Source organism: Theropithecus gelada, chromosome 7b (genome assembly GCF_003255815.1).
Source record: "Theropithecus gelada isolate Dixy chromosome 7b, Tgel_1.0, whole genome shotgun sequence".
Lineage (NCBI taxonomy): Eukaryota > Metazoa > Chordata > Mammalia > Primates > Cercopithecidae > Theropithecus > Theropithecus gelada.
Window position 1 is genome coordinate 52,943,521 of NC_037675.1, and position 19,363 is coordinate 52,962,883.

Genomic DNA, 19,363 nt, shown 5'->3' on the forward strand with positions numbered 1-19,363 from the left:
TTTTGGTTTCCATAGCAACTGTAATTCAGCCTCAGAGTCTTAACACATTCCTTTAGATTACAGCAAATAGGGTTAAATTTTTAATCTGTATGTACATATCAAAGCAAAGTTCTGATTTTTATAGAAGCCACAATTTCTATTTTTTAAATATTCATTTAAAATTAACAAAATATCTTACAAATGATTTTTTAAAATGCATGTCCTTTGTTAAAAACATGTGAAGTGCAATGAAGGACCAAACCTGTGCATTCCTCATTGTAGCACCTATTTTTAAGGCTTCCCTATCTGAGTCAGCTCAGTCTTTGATGTGAGAGGAAAGGGATAAAGGCAGAGCTGATAGTTATGTGATGTTATTTTGTCACTCGGTTTAGTAAACAATGCCTTTTGTAGTTTTTACCTAAACCACCTTCTTATTTTTTTATGGCATCCTGACGAGCTGCATTTCATTGCAGGGTCCTCGGTGTAGGGTGATGCTACTGATGGGATGTCAACACACCTGCACCTGCAGAGGGAAGTCATGTGGGTGTGGAAAGTAGGCAAGGGACTCTACAACGCTGCCCTAGAACAGCTCCAGATTTCCCTTCTGATAAAGAGAGGGTATTTGTAAGGTAGCCTCTAATGCAGCCAGAGAAACGCGCTGACTTTCTTCTTAGATTTTAGCATTCACCTTTTCCCGAAGAATGTGAATAAGTAGAAACAAAGGACAAATCCCAATTTCAAAATATATCTAGAATTTTTAGCTCCCCTCCCACAGCTTTTAAAATAAATGTCTCCCTCCTTGCCAGCTTACTAAATTGTACCTGTGACAACAAGCAAATGAATGTCAGCAGAGTGAGCTGTGTCAGCACCAGCAGACAGTCGGCTGCTGCACGTATATTCCTGTGCCTCTGAACGATCTTGCTTCACATCCTCTGCCCTCAGCCTTGTGAGACTGTAGTGAGCACATGACTGGGCCAGATTGGGTGAACTTGTGCTTTCTAATGACGAATCCAGTTGTTTTGATTCTGTCTTCTCTGCTGGAGTTCATGGGCTTCATTCCCAAAGAGAAGAAAAGAATCGAGGTAAACCCTGACTCCCATTTCTGGATACCAGACTACTTTGATATAGTAAGTACAAAATTGAAGATGGCAATTTGAAATATGTTGTGTGAGTGTATATATATATATGCACACACACATACATATATATATATATATATATGAACCACACCCCCAACTCTACAAAATTTTCATTTCTCCTTTCCAAGAATAGAATCCCCATTCTTTCTGAAGCAAAAGTAAGACCAAATGGCTTGGCATATACAGATGTACTCAGAGGGACAGCAGAACAGGGTGTGTGAAATGGGAAAGCCACGGTGAATTACTGATGGAACCTAGATGAACTCACGGCATTGCTTATACCCCCTCCAGAGATTTACTAAGAAGGAGAAATGAGTACATTTTTGTTTGTTTGTTTTTGAGATGGAGTCTTGCTCTGTCGCCCTGACTGGAGTGCAGTGGTACGATCTTGGCTCACGGCAACCTCTGCCTCCTGGGTTCAAGCGATTCTCCTGCCTCAGCCTCCCGAGTACTGGGATTACAGGCATGCGCCACCATGCCCAGCTAATTTTCGTATTTTAGTAGAGATGGGGTTTCACTATGTTGGCCAGGCTGGTCTAGAACTCTTAACCTTAGGTGATCTGCCTGCCTCGGCCTCGCAAAGTGCTGGGATTACACACATGAGCCACCACACCTGGCCATAAGTACATGTTTTAACCCTTGTCCACCCCAAGGACCCAATTCCCCACTGTGCTTGGAAATGGGAAATAAAGCGGGAAGAGTCCCCGTTATTTACAGGTGGCAAGACTTTGGCCAGAATTGTTAAGCAAGAGGAAAACTGACTGCTTTGAATACTTGCTCTTTCCTTTGGAGATGGTGCCTTCAGGAAAATTACCAGAACATGTATAGAAGAGAAATAAAGAATGATGAGCTGTTGGGTTAACTCTGGATGCTCAGCCTCAACAGAAGGGGTAGGGAGTCCTGGACTGTGCTAGACACCAAAAGAAGGAGCCTGTAGTTCTCATCCTCCTCTGTGCTAGGAGACCACATGGACCAATGAGCCAAAGCTCTCGGAATAGGTGGACTAAGTAGATGCTTATGCAATGTGATTTGAGAGTGACGCATCCTGCCAAAGCTGCGTCAGTCCCCTCCTCTGAGTGCTTGGAATTCTGACTTTTAGAGTACCACTTTTAGGCTAAGGCATTATTGCCAAAAGATCCCTTTGAACTCAAATCTGTACCCTGAAAATATGATGTATTTTGTTATTAGATCCCATTTTCTCAGATTATTCTACAAAACACTTTAACATTTCCTAGAGTCTGGGAAACAGGATACTCTGGAATCAGGGAACATGGGACTGATAAACTTTGATTATATTGGAAAGGTAGAGACCAAAATCTACTTCCAGGGTAGACAGGGATATGAAAGTATTGTTAACAGTGTGAAGGCTCATCTCTGGAGATGGCAAGGGGAAGCCCTTCTGTTTCATGGAAAAGCCAATTAATGAGGATGAATTGAAGATAATATTGTAGATCAATTACATGCTGTAAAATATAATGTACTAGCTTTTCCATATAGCTATAGACTATGGTTCATTAAATTTTTTCAGTAAACAACAGTTTGCCTTCTTTAGAGTCTCAGGCAATAATGAGTCTTCTCCATTCTGGTTTTATTTTAAAACTAAACTATTGTCAATAATTAATTAATGGTATTCTAATGTAAACAGAATACAAGTTTCACAATCTTGTATTTATAGTTCTTCTTCTTTTGGGTATGTAGGGTTTTATATATTTTGGTTTGTGCTGATGGAAAATGTTTGACTTCTGCTGTTGAAATCATGGCCACCTGCTGTTTTCTATAGTTATGAAATATTATAAGTCTTGTCACTTGCAGAATTAATGTTCCCACTGAGATGCCTCTCTAGGCTTTTTGATTAAAAAGCAGCAACAGCAAAAGACACAGCCTGAGACTGAGTGGCCTATTATTTTTGTGTCTCATTTGGTCACAGTAAAAAGTTTTCTCAGCCCAGGCTTCACATCAGAATGAACTATGCAGTTTTTTGGAATTGTGGAATTTCCAAGAGGAGAGCCTGGTGTGTGTGTGTGTGTGTGTGTGTGTGAAATTCCACAGGAAATCTGATATGTAGCCAGAATCAAGCACCCTCACATTACTAATTTCAGGGGATATTGCACTGTGAACCATGTAAGCCTGAGGTTGGGAGGTGATTTAAATTCTATTATAAGCTGATACTTACTATCTAAGACCCTGTCAAATGATCAGATCAAAATATTTTGTGTTCATTGCTCTCTCTGCCTCATTGTTTCTCTGATACTTACATGAAAATTAGAAAAAGTGTACTCCTTCATAAGTTTACCCATGTGGCTGAGTGTCATCAATAATGACTTTCAGTGTGTAGCTTTATATATGGGAGGAAGTGTTTTGCATCCTGAGGGTGGTGGCCTGAGCTGTGGCTGAGTCTCAAGGCTCATGGTTAAGCAGTGACGCTTCTGTGGCCTGTGAATACCACTTGCAATGTGGGCACATTGGTGGGTGAGAGTTACTCTGAGCAGAGCCCCACCGCCTGGTTCAAAAGTTCATGGGCCCAGAAAGGGCAATGATGGTATAGAGACTCAAGAGAAAAGCTGTCTTTCACACAAGAGCATGCAGAGAAGCCATGCAATGACCAGCTCATCCAAGGCAGACAGCACCCTGCATGTATACATGGGGTCCTCAGATCTGCTGCTTTGTTGTTGCAAGTTTACACATCACACATGTGCCTCCTCACTTAGGAAAAACTGCATCGCATTTGACTAGCACATGTAAATATTCATTTTATAAATATGCAATTTTATAGGATCCTGATTGCAATGTGTAAAAGAGGAAATTTGCTCATGAAGCAATGTTACCTATAATGTGCATATTCATTCACACATTTTTCCTACCATGTGGTAAATACAGCAACAGACGTTATCTAATGTGTGCCACAGAATGCACTCGGTGATATGGGAGCTCGGGAGTCATCACACACGCATTCTACCATAGAGAGCTTATCTTATGTTTAAAAAAATGAAATACATGCATACATACTAGAATGCAGGGCAGAATGTGGCACATGCCACACAGTACAATGGAAGTACTTTGCTATTTCAGCATAAGGAGATTGACCCTAGCTAAAGGCAATTAGGAGAAGCTCCCTGGAGGAGATAGCATCCACCCTTCATTCTGAAGGCTATATAGGATTTGGACAATGCAGAGCTTAGGGGAGGGACCAGGTGTGGAGGCTTTCCAGGCAAAAGGAACAGGAGTGAGCAGAGGCATAAGATGGAGACCTAGAGCCTACAGCAAGTTTGGCTGGAATGCAGAATGTGTGATGAGGAAAGGCAGCTCTGCCACCCTGTAGAAGGCCATACTGGTCAATGAGTCAACCTCTCTGTGCCCCAGTTTTTCATCTGTAAATGGGGATAATGGTGCCTACTTGATAGGGCTGTGTGATGAATGAATGAGCTAATATATATAAACTACTTAAACCATTCCTTGGTGCATAGTAAGTGCTCTATAAATGTCCAATCCAAGTTATTAAAGAAGGCAGTAAAGAAATTCCAAGACCAGATGATCTCTAAGATGGTTCCATTTCTAAGGATCTAGCACTCAGGGCCACTGAAAGTTCTGAGTGGTCTCTGAGGGTGGAGTGCAGTGCCCAAGACTGCCGTGCCATTAAACCTGATGACAGTTTGGAGAACAGTGTAGGAAGAGAGTGAGGTCTGGAGACAAAGATGATTCAACACAGATGCAGATGGCTGCCCCCAACCATCAATTTTTGCTGTTAATATTAATATGGAATTTGAAGAAAAAGGCAAGAAGACATTTTATGCTATTCCCTGATTCCTCCCCAGTGGAAAATTCCCTATTTTGAGTTGCTTTCAACTCTCTTTTGTGTTTTCTTTGACAATAAAATTATTTAAAAAGAGTGAGGAAAAAAGAGTTTTGCTCTAGAGAGGAGAAAAAATAAAAGAAAAATAATCTCTCCCCCTATGCCCCCAAAAATCCAAACCAGAAATTAACATTATAATCTATAGTCACTGACACAGAAAGTGGTCCCAAGAGCCAAACCTCCTCCATTGCCTTCCTGCAGAAGCACCTCAAGTGTGATTGAGAACAGATGAGGGGAGTTGTCAGGGTATGCGGTGAATATCAGTCTGACTGCTTATTGTTGCATGTCATTGCCTTTCTTCTTTTTAAAATAATTTTAACTTTTATTTTAGATTCATGGGGTACATGTACAAGTTCGTTAAGTGGGTATATTGTGTGATGCTAAGGTTTGAGATGTGAATGATCTCATCACCCGGGTAGTGAGCATAGTACCCAATAGGTAGTTTTTCAACCCTTGTCTCTTTCCTTCTCTCCCCATTCTGGTGGCCTCCAGAGTCTACTGCTGCCATCTTTATGTCCGTGAGTACCCAGTGTTTAGCTCCCACTTATCAGTGAGAACATGTGGTATTTGGTTTTCTATCTCTGTGTTACTTCATTTAGGTTGCATCCATGTTTCTCAAAGAACATGATTCCATTATTCTTATGGCTGTGTAGTATTCCATGGTGTATATATACCACATTTCCTTTATCCAATCCATTGTTGATGTGCACCTAGGTTAATTCTGTCTTTGCTATTGTGCATAGTGCTGAACACACATGTGCATGTATCTTTTTGGTAAAATGATTTATTTTCTTTCGGATGAATACCCAGTAATGGTATTCCTGGGTCAACTGTAGCTCTGTTTTAAGTTCTTTAAGAAATCTCCAAACTGTTTTCCACAGTGGCTGGACTAATTTACATTCCCACCAGCAGTGTATAAGCATTCACTTTTCTCAGCAGCCTTGCCGGTATTTGTCTTTTTTTTTTTTTTTTTTTTACATAATAGCCATTCTGACTGGTGTGAGATGGTATTTCATTGTGGTTTTGATTTGCAGTTCTCTGATTATGATATTGAGCATTTTTTCATGTTTGTTCACTGTTTATATGTCACCTGATCTTCAACAAAGTTGACAGAAATAAGCAATGGGAAAAGGACTCCTTAGTCAATAAATGGTGCTGGGATAACTGGCTATCCACATGCAGAAGAATGAAACTGAACCCCTCCCTTTCACCATATACAAAAATTAACTCAAGATGGATTAAAGATTTAAACATAAGACCACAAACTACAAGAATTCCAGAAGAAAACTTAGGAAACACCATTCTGGACATTGGCCTTGGGATAGAATTTTATGACTAAGTTCTCGAAAGCAATTGCAACAAAAACAAAAATTGGCAAGTAGGGCCCAATTAAACTGAAGAACTTTTGTACAACAAAAGAAACAATCAACAGAGTAAACAGACAACCTATGAAATGGGAGAAAATATTTGCAAGCTATACATCCAACAAAGGTCTAATATCTAGAATTCATAAGAAACCTAAACAATTGAACAAGCAAAAAGCAATTAACCTCATTAAAAAGTGGGCAAATGACATAAACAGACTTCTCATTGCCTTTCTAAGGCAGGCACAGGCTTCCTTAATTGTGTTGGCTCTTTTTTCTTCAAGCTTTGTAGCCAGGTTCTGAATGAAAATCACCTCCCAGGTAAAATTCCTTGTTAAATGCTGAAACAAATACCTTTGAGACCCTCTGACTTCTCTGTGCTTGGTTCTTTCTACATCTAGTGTGGCCTCTGAGTGTACCCGTGGAGGCTCCTGGGTCCTCAGAATCTGGACAGGGAGCCAGGAGTCCTGGCCTCTATTTTAGTTCCCGGTGGCCAACCTGGGCTTCAACCACCACACAGACTCCTGACTACTCCTACCCAAAAAGAGTTGTTGGAAGACTTGAAATCACAGATCTGACAACTCCTGCACTTTGTAAATTCAAGATGACATTGTTACTGTTCTAATTTTTTTAAATTATAGCACTCTCACTTTTTCTACAAAAAAGGCATAAACAAGAAGACAGTTTGACTTGTTTACCTGAAGCTCTCCTTGGAGTTGCCAAAGGGAGTTAGTTGCTTGAACACAGACACAGAAATACAGTCGATAGCAAAATAAGATATGCTGAGCTCAGGAGCTTCACTTTTTTTTCTTCATTGAGTAACATTTCAGAAAAGCACCTGTAATTGGGACATAATTTATTTATCAACAGGAATTCAGAATACTCCCTTGCAGTTGATTTTGGAAATCCCTGTGACCCTAGCAGAGTGCTATAACCAAGGTGAGAAAGGCTAGAAACAGACATAGAATTACAACTACCAGAGGGAGAAGAGTTCACTGTGAATATTGAACACACACTGGCATTTGGCCACCAAACTCTGGGTCTTCCTTCAAAGTTCCTGACATACCCATTTATAAAGGAGGTTAATAATTGCTTTGTGCACACACCCCCACAGATACAGCTAAATAACAATTTTCATGATAAGCCTTTATTTTTCTGCAACTTAGAATTTAAGGCAGCAATTTCATCTACAATGTTTAAGCCCAGAATTTATTTTTGGCCTTTTCAAAAGAAAGTTGTACTCATTTAACTTCGGCTGGCAATATAAGAGAAAAAATGTTTTTAAAAGTACAGATTTTAATTAACTAGGCAATTTGCCTTTCTCTGAACCATCAAACCCATTGCCAAAGGCAGGAAGCCAGACTAAGCAGAACCATGGTTAGATACAGGGAGGCAATGTCAAGGGCTTGCAGCAAGCAGCAGTTGCCAATAGCCTGGGTTAGTAATGTGCATATTATTTTAATATCCTATTAGCGCTTGGCTTTGAAATGAAAATTGGATGATTAAAGACAAAGATATTTGGGGGGCAATTTTTAGAACATAGAGGTAAGATGTGTTTTTCACCACTTGCTTTAAGCAGCACCCTGATGCCCAGATGTTGACCTTTAAGCTACCTCTCCTAGCTCTGGGATTTCCTGGCATTTCATGGGCAGACCTATCCCCCAGCGTCCCATGTGCTTTGGGTAGAGTTGAGCTCCAGCTTTTGAAGCCTCTGGTCAGGGTTGGATGGATGGCAGGCAAACACTGCCACAAGAGAAAACCTGCTGGCTGGCAGCTCCTAGGTCAAAGCTTGTTTTAGTTTCTCAAGACCACCTTTCTATGAGACCTCAGTGAAGAGTTTTACTGTCCCAGGGGTTTAGGATGTGATTTTCAGGAAAAAAGACTCTTGCAACTTCAGTCTGGGTAACTTATCTTTCTTTGTCTACCTGGTGAGAGGATACCTTTGCAGGAAATGCTTTCACATCAACCCTCCATTGCCCTATTTCTCTTTGCCTGTCCAAGGGTTACCTTGGAGTTAGTGGTGAAACTTCCAGGTTCAGTCATGTGCTAAAGGACTCATGAATGCATTTGTTTGGAGCTTTACAAATCTCTAGAAATTTAGTAAATGGCTCAAGAACTCCCTCTAAGCTCAATTGTTTAAATTTTATTTTTCTTTTTAGTATTTATGCACAAGTAAAACCATGAAGTAGTGACCTCGACTGGATCAAAGGCTTAAGACCCTGAGGATATTGTGAAGCCATTATCCATAAGGGGAAGAAGGCAAGGTCCTATGTCTACCAACACGCAGACAAATGTCCCTGACTGCCTAGGCTTGGTAACATTGAGCAATTATTTTTGTCCTTATCATAATTTAGTTATTTAATTTCTTTATCATTTTCTTGGCAGTTAATAGCCTCTGATTTGAATTTTTATTTTTTCTTGTACCACAATTGTTCTGCCTTCCTGATTGTAAGCATCAGTAGATAAATCATCTTAGCCTTCTTGGCAAGCCTTATAATACCACAATCAACTTCCTAAATGAAGAGCTAGGTAACCAGCCACTCAAAAATGTTTTCCTCAGCATTCCGTTAGCCTCACTGGTGCATGTTCTTTTAAATGGAAATTATCAAAGGGAGAGTTGATCCCTACTAATCACTCTTTAATGTGAATTAATTCATTCAGATAATCAGATGCTCCAAGAAATAGAATTAAACAAAATAGAAGTAATATTTGAACTTATGGAACTTTGGGAGAGGGTGGCCAGCTTACTAGGGCAGGACTTTGGGGTAATCAGGAGTATATGTCCCTGTATGTGTGTGTGTGTAAATCCAGGAGAAGGAAGATTTGGAAAGAGAACTCTCACAATTCTGTAACTTTGTGGCTAGAAACAGTCATAGACTTAGGTCTCTAAGGATGAATGGATGATTTGGAGCAAGAAAGGGCCAGTCACTTGCTTTTGTATGGCACACAGACTAAAGGTAGTTTTCACATTTCTAAATGATTAGAAAAAAATCAAAAGAAGAAGACCGTTTTATGACACATAAAAATTATATGAGAATCACATTTCAGGGTCTATAAATAAAATTTTGTTGAAACACGGCCATGCTGATTCATTTATGGATTGTCTATGACTGCTTTTGTGCTATGATGGCAGAGCGGAGTAGTTTCGACAGAGACCATATGGCCCACAAAGCCTAAGATATTTACTACCTGCCCCTTTACAAGAAAAGCCTGTCAACTACTGATCTAGAGCAAAGTTTTTGTTTCTTTTTCACTTTCATACATCTGGGCTAACAGTTTTTTAACACTTATAAAATATTTCTTCCCTTTCATAAAATATTAGAATGTACAGAGATAATTACAGAGATGTTTATCCCAATATCATTAATATTCTTACAAAGAAACAAAACTTCATGCTAACCATGTGGTACTGGTGAAATTATGGTATAGTTATACAATTGATTGCTGTGGAATCATTTGTTGGTGCTATGGTCTAAATATTTGCGTCACCTCAAAATTCATGTGTTGAAATCCTAACTTTCAAGGTTTTAGGAGATGGGGTTTTTAGGAAGTGATTAAGTCGTGCCTGCATGAATGAGATTAGTGCCCTTATAAAAGACTCCAGAGAGCCAGCTAGCTCTTCCGCCACATGTGGACACAGTAAGAAGCTACCATCTATGAACCAGAGCTCCAGCCCTCACCAGACACTGAATATGCCAGCACCTTGATCTTGGACTTCCCAGTGCCCAGAACTATAAGAAATAAATTTCTATGGTTTATAAGCCACATCGTTTATGAAACTGTGTTATAACTGCCTGAATGGACTAAGACAAGTGGCATAAAAACCATGTTTCCAGTTTTAACTCTTTATATAACATGAACCCATAAAAAATGTTTCAATCAAAAATATCATCAAAGAGCTGTACCAACTTTCAGATATGTACCACCATCTGAGTGGTGGATTACAAGTGACTTTTTTTTCTTCTTTTTGCTTCTCTGTATTTCTTAAATGGTTTTCAGTGAACAAATATTACTTTTATAAAAAGGAAAAACACATAATGAAAAACTTTTTCCCTTGATACTAGAGATGGTTAGAAAAAATAGAGCAAAATTATAATATGTCAGATATTTTTTCATCCTTCCCTAAGGTAAAAATGTTCTCCTGGGAGACAGTGGAGCAAGGGCCTTGGCACTGAACTGCTCACTGGGTTGAGAAACCAAGACTGCCAGTCACTAGTTATGTAATCTGGACTGAAGTGCTTACTATCTCTGAGCCTCAGTTTTCCAAGTTCTCAAATAAGGAAAATAACATCCTCTTAGGGCTTCTTCAAGTGTTAAATAAAATCATACTTAGAAAACAACTAAGTCACATGGTGACAAGCACAGAAGCACTAAAAAATGATTAATTTTCAACATATTTTATGTACAATATTTGCCATAAGATGTCCTGCCTTCCATGGTAATTTCTCTTGTGATTTAAAAAAAAAAAAAAAAAGTCCCTAAGGTGAAATACATGGAGTGAGGAGCAGGGGAAGGTGAGGGAGTGAGTGAGTATCAGAGCAGTGAGAAGACAGATGTCAACTATCCTGAGCATAATGGAAAATGGAGCAGTTCAGAAGAGCCACTGGCTTTGTCATTTGGTCAGGAAGCTTTCATTACTACTCGCAGTAGTGAGAGATCGCTGGATTGCTGGGCGGGGGCAGAATGTCTGCATGTGTGTGATGGTGCAGGTCTGGGAGGAAGCTTTTTCCAACAGTTCACAGTATAGTTCCACAGTTTTGAACACCCATTGTGTGAAAAGCACCAGGGATTCCAAGATGTGTAAGATACAGTACATTCCAGAGTGAGCTCTGGCCTTGTGGTGGGTTGGAAGGAATTGCTTTGGAGTAAGGCATTGAGCAATCACTTGGAATGCTACTTACTTGAACTGGAAACTGTACTTTTCCATATTATTATCATTATTATTATTAGTGTGCTTTCAAGATTATTACTTGAAGGAATTCATAGCAAGAAGGAAAATTCTTACTAAAATACTATTAAAATCATCATGTTTTATGGAAATCATTGGATATAATTGGGCCAGAAAGAAAAAGAATCACTAAAAAAATCTAATGATAAGATGGGGGAATAAATGCTAAGACCTTAAGAGAATGGGAAGAGATGAAGAGTAAGTTCTATGGCCCATTGTATTTCTTCCACCAGACGCCAAGGAGCATCCCTTGGGTAGGACAACGTCAACTGGAAACTATGAAGTGTGCCATATTCTTTTCATCCTCCTTGTCTATCTTCTTGTCCTGGGAATACTAACTACTCCAAGAGTTCATTTTCCACCTTTATACTCTTCCAGGCCCTCTCCACATCTCTGTACTCCCAACCTCCTCAGGGGCCATGCTAATCTCTGTATCATTTCAATTTTAGTATATGTGCTACCAAAGAGAGCACTGCTTACTCTTAATATTGGCAAGTGAATATATTCCAGTCCTGAAATCATATCCTTGAAGTGTAATGGCCTATATGAGCTGTGATCTCAAGATACATGAGGGGTAAAACAAAACAGAAACCAACCAAAACCACACCTTTACTTCATGAAGTTCCGTGTATCTCCACCCCTGCCTGACCACCCATCTAATTTGTTACATAGTCATTATTTTTTTATGCTATTTACTGCTCTGCAGGTTTCTTTACATATATTTGCATTATATTATTCCAATTTTAGGATGGGTTTGAATAGGCAGGCTTTTGTCACATCAAGTAAGGGAAAGAAATCATTCTTTCTCAATGTCTCTATACCTGAAGTATTTGGAGTCTCTATAATTATGTTGCTTATGTCTTACCCCAAAAGATGTATGTTCTACTTGAATGTCCCTCATGAAAATGCTGAGAGAGAATATATACCTTAAAAGGCACTTCAGGGAGGTGTCATGCCCCCATCTGCAGAAATGGCACCCAGCAGATCAAGACTATACAGGATTAACTTTCTATTGGATCTGGAATATGACTCTTTCTATCATCGGAAATGGTATGTGCAAAGGTTGGTAACAGGATGTGGGCTATACATTTTGAGACCTGTTGAAAGAGAAGGCAACTAGAGTCACAAAATACCACTTTATTCATCTGTAAAGGGAATTCAAGTAGTCAGACCAGGCAGAGCTGTACCCCTGAGTCCCAGAACTTGTGTCCTTCCTACTGCTGAGGCTGGATACACTGAACCCACTCCACTTTATTACCCAGGCTCCATGCTGTTGTCTTCAGAGGGTCAGAGAAATTGATATCTTAATTGAAAATTGATAATGCAGCCAGAAGTACGATGGGTTAGTTTCCAGAGGCTAGAGAAAATGTGTTCTCCCAGGGTAAGGTAAGGATTATCCTTTGCCATGCCTGTGCATCACAGTGAGATGCCAGGAGTTCTAGGGGGGTGGGGGTAGTCAAGAATGTGACATCAAGTCTTTAAGCACTTGGTAGCATCTCCTTGGCCTTCTGGCTGGGGGAAAGAATGATCCATTCCACACAAATATAGTCACACTCACCAACTCACACACAGCCAGTAACACACATGGACAAACATTCAGAAATACACAGGCACAGCCATACGTACAATAAGCACGTATATAAATGTGTATACAGAGTCACACATACAAATATGCACATGCACACACATATGTGAGACACATGCACATCCTCACATACACATGCATATATGTACACATCTGCTGGGCACTCTGCAGGCCCTTTCCAAGGAACAATCTCTAGTCCCCAGCCCTCTCCCATCACCTCTGTCCTAATGATGCTCTGACCCTGGGATAATACCTAGGTGACCCTGGCTCTCCTGGGCTCAGTCCACTAATTATTTCTATCCCAATAGCTCTAGGATTGAGTATCTGAAATGAATGCTGAAAAGCAGGGAGGCCGCATGTATTAGTTGGGGTCCTCCAGAGAGACAGAGTCAATAGGATAAATATAGGGAGAGATATCAGAGGGGATTTATTAGGGGAATTGGCTCATGCAATTATGGAGGCTAGGAAGTCCATGACACACCATATGCGAGTTGGAGACTCTGGGATGCTCAGGAATGCTGACCTAGCGTGGCTCAGCCCAAGTCCTAAGGCCTCAGAACCAGGGAAGCCAAAGGTGTAATGCTCAGTCTGAGGCCAAAAGACTGAGAACCTGAGGTGAGGATGGGGCTAGGGTAAGTTCTCCAGACCAAAGGCTGGCAAGCCTGGAATTGTTGTCCAAGAACAGGAGAGGAAGGGTGTATCCCAGCTCCAGCAGACAGGTCTGCACATTCTTTTCTGTGTTTGTTCTGTCCGGGCCCCCCAGTAGATTGAATGGCGCCTGCCCACACTGAGGGTGGGTCTTCCCCCACTACTCCACTCAGGCCCACATGCTAATCTCCTCTGGAAACACCCTCACAGACACATCCAAAACGGTGCTTTACCAGGTTTCTACGTATTCCTTAAGCCAGCCAAGTTGACCCTTATCACTGGCCATCATGCTGCTGTGGGGGACAGTGGGAGAATGGAAGCAGGGGGTGACTACTCTTTCTTCATCCATGCACATGCAGGATCAGACAACTTCTTCTGTCTCTTCTGACTCACACTATGAAACTATCAATATTTGGTACCTTAGGGTGGAAAGTGTATCCAGTTTAAAACTGAGGGGGCAAATGGGTATGGTCATGAAGACCAAAGAAAGAATTGGCCCTATCACTGAGGTGCTAATTCTAATGTTGACTGACAAAGAAATGACCAGGTTCAAGTTTCATATTGTTTTCTTTCTCAAATTTATTTGACCATTTTTCATCATCCAATAATACATGATTGCCATGTGAGTAGTATTTCCGAAATACAGGTAAAGCCAAGGTCTCCCTCCCTCCCCCGTATCACTTGCTCCTCAGGGATGATGGCTGGCAGCAGGAAGTGGATGGTCTTCCCGTCTGCACGCTTTGTTGGGCTTTTTGTCCTAACACAGATGGTACTGCACTACATGAATCATCTAAAACTTGCCATTTCCTCTGCTTAATTATATGTCTAAATGGGCTTTTTATTAAGTGACTTTAAAATGAAACAAGTCACTGGCCTTCCGGGTGGGGCCCCTTTCCCGGTTTCTGCCGAGTGCCACGCTGTGCTTGCGGTTGCGGTTCCGTCAGAAATCCCTGATTCTGGGTTCCTGCCTTTTCCCATCTCATAGTCACAGCACTCGCTTTGCAGTGTGTCTGGGCTCCTGCCTGTCTGCTGTGGCCACGTGAAGGAAGCGGAGTCGTCTTACTGTAATTATTTGAGGCTCTGGGCAGTTTTCTGTGCATCAGATCCAGTAACACAAAACAGAAGAAAACCATTATTCCCCAAACCCAGCTATTTACTCTCTCCCACACAGCTTTTTCTGGGAAAAGGAGACTGCGGTGATCTGGGAGAGAGAGCTGTGCAATCCCCAGCTAGGAGCCTATGAGCTGTGATCTGCAGAGAGTGCTCTGGGCACCCAGGACTGCCGACCTAGGCAAAGTGGAATAAAATATGAGAGGCTCGGCTTGGGCTCCTTTGCCAGAGAGAGTAGCCTGGTGATAAAAACAACACAGACATAATCAGACTTTTCCCTTAAATCCTGGTTCCATGACCACCAGCTCTAGAATCTGAGGTCAGATACTTATTCGTTTGTACACCTATCCTTATCACCTAGAAAATGGCTGTAGTAGTAATTACAACTTTATGGGGTTTTGTGGCGCTTAAGATAATACTTGGAAAGTCCTTAACACAGTGCCTGGCATGAAGTCATTCCCAAGGAAAGATGAAATCCTGAGTGACCTTCCACCTCCCCTTCCTTCTCTCAGGATTTTTCTTGGTGGTTCAACCCCTCGCATCTGCCCAGTCACCCTTTCCCTGTTCAGCTATGCTTGCGGTAGCTGTGAACCTGTCTACTCCCCCTAGCCTGGATCTTCCCTAATGTTCCCCAGGGATTTACCCTCATTCACCTTTTCCTTGTGTTCTCCAGGGATTTACCCTCATTCACCTTTTCCTCCAACCTCAGCAAAGCTTCCTCTCAACCCCCAGCCCAACTGAAGTTTGCCTTCACTCCTTCATACACATTTGTCATTCATTCTTTCAATACACATGTACGTTAGTACACGGGATAGGTGATGGGGAGGAAGAGACAGTCCCTGCTCCAAGGAAGCCCAGCCTATGTATTGGGAATTAGGGATCCATAAAATGGCTACTACAATGCAGGGTGACAAATAAATGCACTGGTGAGAAGGAATGTCCTACATGTTACAAGGAAGGCATGCGCACCAGCCTTGGAGGGCGGCTTCTCTACTTTCTGGGAGATTTTTTCCAACTCTATCTTCCAAACCTCCTATTAAATTTTTTATGTCATCAATTACATGTTTAATTGCAAGTATAATTTCTTGTTCTCTGATTATTCTTTTTTCACAGTGGTTCTTAAAAGATGTATAGGAATCCGAACTGTACATTTAAACCAGGACAGATTCTAACAACCTGAACAGGAAACCTAGTTATGAATATCCCAGTCTCCCAGGGTCAGGTTCTCTGTAAGATCCAAGAGACAATTGGCCAAACTAATAAATGGAGTAATTCATTCCTCACTGGTTGCATCAATATTATTATTGTCTGTTATGTTCCAAGTTATGGTTTGGAGTGGTGAGGGGCATGGTCTGTGCTTTCAAGAATTCACAGACAAGTGGAAGAGAGCAGTACATGAGCAAACGATGTCTATACCAAAGGGTGAATTCCACAGACATTGGTGTATGGATTGCTCAGGAAATGGTTGAGGAGAACCATCGGGAAGGAGGGAGGGGGCCACAGAGGTGATGTTATTGCTGAGTCTTAAAGGATAAAAGCAAATTCACCAGGCAGAGAAGGGGCAGAGGAAGTGGCAAAGGAGGAGCAACATTCCTGGCAGAGAGAAAGGCATGTGTTCAATCAGAGAGAGATTAAAGAGCTTATAGCATGTTTGAGATGGGATGAGAAGTTCTGTGGCTGGAATTTAACGTTCACTGAGTAGGGGAAGATGGGGGAGAGCCGACTGGCAGGAGATGCGGCTCAAGAGAGGTTGCTTAGTCTGGATTGTGTAGGGCCTCACCTGTCATGTTAAGGATTAGGGTTTTGTGTTTGTGGTTCTTAAACACTTAACATGTACCCTTTTGAAAATGTGATGAACATTATGGATCTTCTCATGCAAAATATGCACATACACACAAAGTTTCAGGGCCTGAAGAGTCTGAAGCCCATTCCTCTACCCTGCTCAGTCAGCAGAGAAAGCACTGAAAGTTTTTAAGCCGAATGTCATGTTCAGATAGAGGATTGAGCTCTTCTGCATCTGGCTGTATGTGGCTATAGAGTCATCTCTGGTGTGAGCATCACGTGCCTGCAGTCCGCCTCTAGTTTCATCTGCAGTTGTGGTGGACAGTTCTGTACAAGCGCTGACTCGTCCTTCAACTGGCAATCCTACCTCTCTTGACCTAGGCACAGGCTCAGTCCCAGGGCAGCCCTCGACCTATAGACCCATGGGGGAAGGAGGTCAGTAAATAAACACCACAGCCTCCTTTCTCCAGGTCATCATTCCTCCAACCACTCCTATCTTCTAGAAAATTCTCAAATCTCTCATAAGCCGATAACTCCCATCCTACTTTTTTATCCCTTTTTTAAAAAAAACTGCAATCTTTGGTGACTGTCAAACAGAAAAAGAGATAAATGCTTGTATTTGGTTGGTCATTATTAGCTAAACATCTGTTTAATTTTTTTTATTCTACTTAGAATAAAATGTTTAAAATATATTTTAAATAAAAACGATTATTAGAAACCAAAGGAAAAATTGAAGGGGTTAAAAATGGGAGGAGATTAGAACCAGGACTCCTAACATTTCTACAACTGAGTTTAAAGGTCAAAGAATTTTAAAAACCACTTTTAATTGATCAAGTCTAATGCCAGATTCTTAGGGTTCTGTCATAAAATTCTCTACATAAGTCAAAATATTCAGATTATGTGGTATGGTCCTATTTTGTGTAGAAAAGGGAAATAATACTATAACTCTCAGTTTTAAAAAAGTATATCTTCCCCAGGTCCCAGGATTAGAAATTGTTAAACATTCTGCAGGACTTGGAGAACAAAGCATTCCAAGTTGACTCGGGTGTTTGTTTTTTCAGTCGTCAACTGATGGAAAAGAAAATTAGAAAAACAACTGATGGCTATGACTTTGACTTTTCTTTCAACCTATGGTTGTGCCATTGTGTAGACAGAAGCAAAGTTTCCAAATCCCCTGACTTGCTTAAATACAGGCATAAGAGAAATTGGATGTGGGTCTTGTAAGCAGGAGAATGTGCCAGAACAAATACAATTATTGAGAAGAAATCGAGTAATCTTTCTATTGCTTCTTGGCTCTGCGATACAGGAAAACCAGGCTTTGTGGTTTCCAAGCAGGATCTCCAGAGAGTGTCAAGCCAGAAATCTCTTTGGAGAGAGGAAAAATGGAGAGGAGGAGCAGAAAGGAAAACACAAATGGGAAATATAAAGAAATTTCTTAACTTAAATTTCCTTAGAAGTATTGTAGGGTCTTATCTTACCAGAACTTCCCATAGAAATTCAGAGTTCTTCCTAGTAGAAAGGATTCTGGCACTAAGGAGAGTGGCTGTATAAACATCATCTAATCAGTTTGAGGTAGGGATTCTGTTTCTTCTTCTATGGCTCTTGAACACATTGAAATAACCAGGGCTGCTTTAAAAAAGAGTGATGCATGGATCCCACCTCTAGAGATTCTGATTTATTTAGTCTGGGGTGTAACCTGAACATTAAAATTTTGAAGATCTTCCTAAAGTACAGTCAAGATTGAGAATCACTGTTTTTTCTCATTTCCTCTTAGACTTTACTGTGTCCACAAATCACCCAAGGATCTTACTAAGACACAGATTTGAATTCAGTAGGACTAGGGTAGTGCACAAGAGTCTGCATTTCTAACAAGCTTCCAGGTGATACACATGCTATTAGTCTGGGGCCCACACTTGGATAAGCACAGGACTAGAGATCTCTAAGGTCCTTTTGAGCTGTTAATACTGTCATACTACCAACTTGCTGGATTTTGTGCCTTTATATGTCACTTTATCAAACAACTCCAAGCATTATGCCGTGAGTAGCTGATGGACTATTATGTAGCCATGAAACGTTGTGCTAATGAAGATTTTATAGTGATAATGGGGGAATGCTTATGTCATGATATAAAATGAAAAGAAAAACAGTGACAGAAAAATGTCATATGATCACAAATATGTCAAACAAAAACTGCATAGAGAAAACCAGGAAGAATTATATCACATGTTAATAGTAATCTTGAGGTGATCTTTTTCTTCTATTTATTTTTATAGTTTTCTATTATTCCATAATGAACACCAATTATTTTCATAACAAAATATTTTCAGAAGAAATGCCTAAACATCTGCAAATTGAAATAATATAGTGCACTTAATCCTTTCATATATCTAATTTTATGTTTATATCCATCCTTATTTTATATTAACAATAAATACAGGTAATTTAAATCTCTCCATTTAGTCAACTCTAGATGAGACTAGAGTAACTAGTAATTCACAGAGCAAAGGATGAAACCAGGCTCATTATCATAATATGGTTCTTTCTATGGAAACACTTCATCTATTTGTATACAATACATCATCGTTGCTTCTGCTGAATAACTCAGGGAATGCTGCAAATTGTAAACAGCAATGTGAGACAAGGGAAAGATGCCTAGGCCAACTATAAGAAGACCTGAATTCTAATTTTATCTTGCCATGTAACCAGCTACATGACCTTGGGCCTAAATTGCTTACATTCACTGAGGCCTCATTTTTCACTTCTGTAAAATGGGTATTAGTAGAAATGCCTACTTCAAAGGTCATTATGAAGATGAAATGAGATAGCAGGCACTCACTAAGTGATGACTCAACCTCTGTAGGTCTCAATTTGCTCATCATGGAATGAGAGGGCAGACTAGAAGACCTCTAAGGAGCCTTTAGTCTCTAACTTATAAAGTTGGAGAACTGTACTTTTGAA

General features: G+C 40.5%; 1 protein-coding gene, 1 long non-coding RNA gene and 1 pseudogene across 2 annotated transcripts in view; 1 reads left to right on the forward strand and 2 right to left on the reverse strand.

Annotated features, from left to right (window-relative positions):
* Positions 1 to 6,812, reverse strand: part of LOC112628668 — a 55,476-nt gene extending 48,664 nt beyond the window's left edge. The window contains exon 1 of the long non-coding RNA XR_003120459.1: positions 6,687 to 6,812. This is a non-coding gene — a long non-coding RNA (uncharacterized LOC112628668). The remainder of the gene's footprint in view (positions 1 to 6,686) is intronic.
* FRMD6 (FERM domain containing 6) overlaps positions 1 to 19,363 on the forward strand; it is a 247,698-nt gene that overhangs the window by 110,375 nt on the left and 117,960 nt on the right. The gene's annotated exons all lie outside the window — the stretch shown is intronic.
* On the reverse strand, positions 11,692 to 11,753 carry LOC112629524 (annotated as a pseudogene).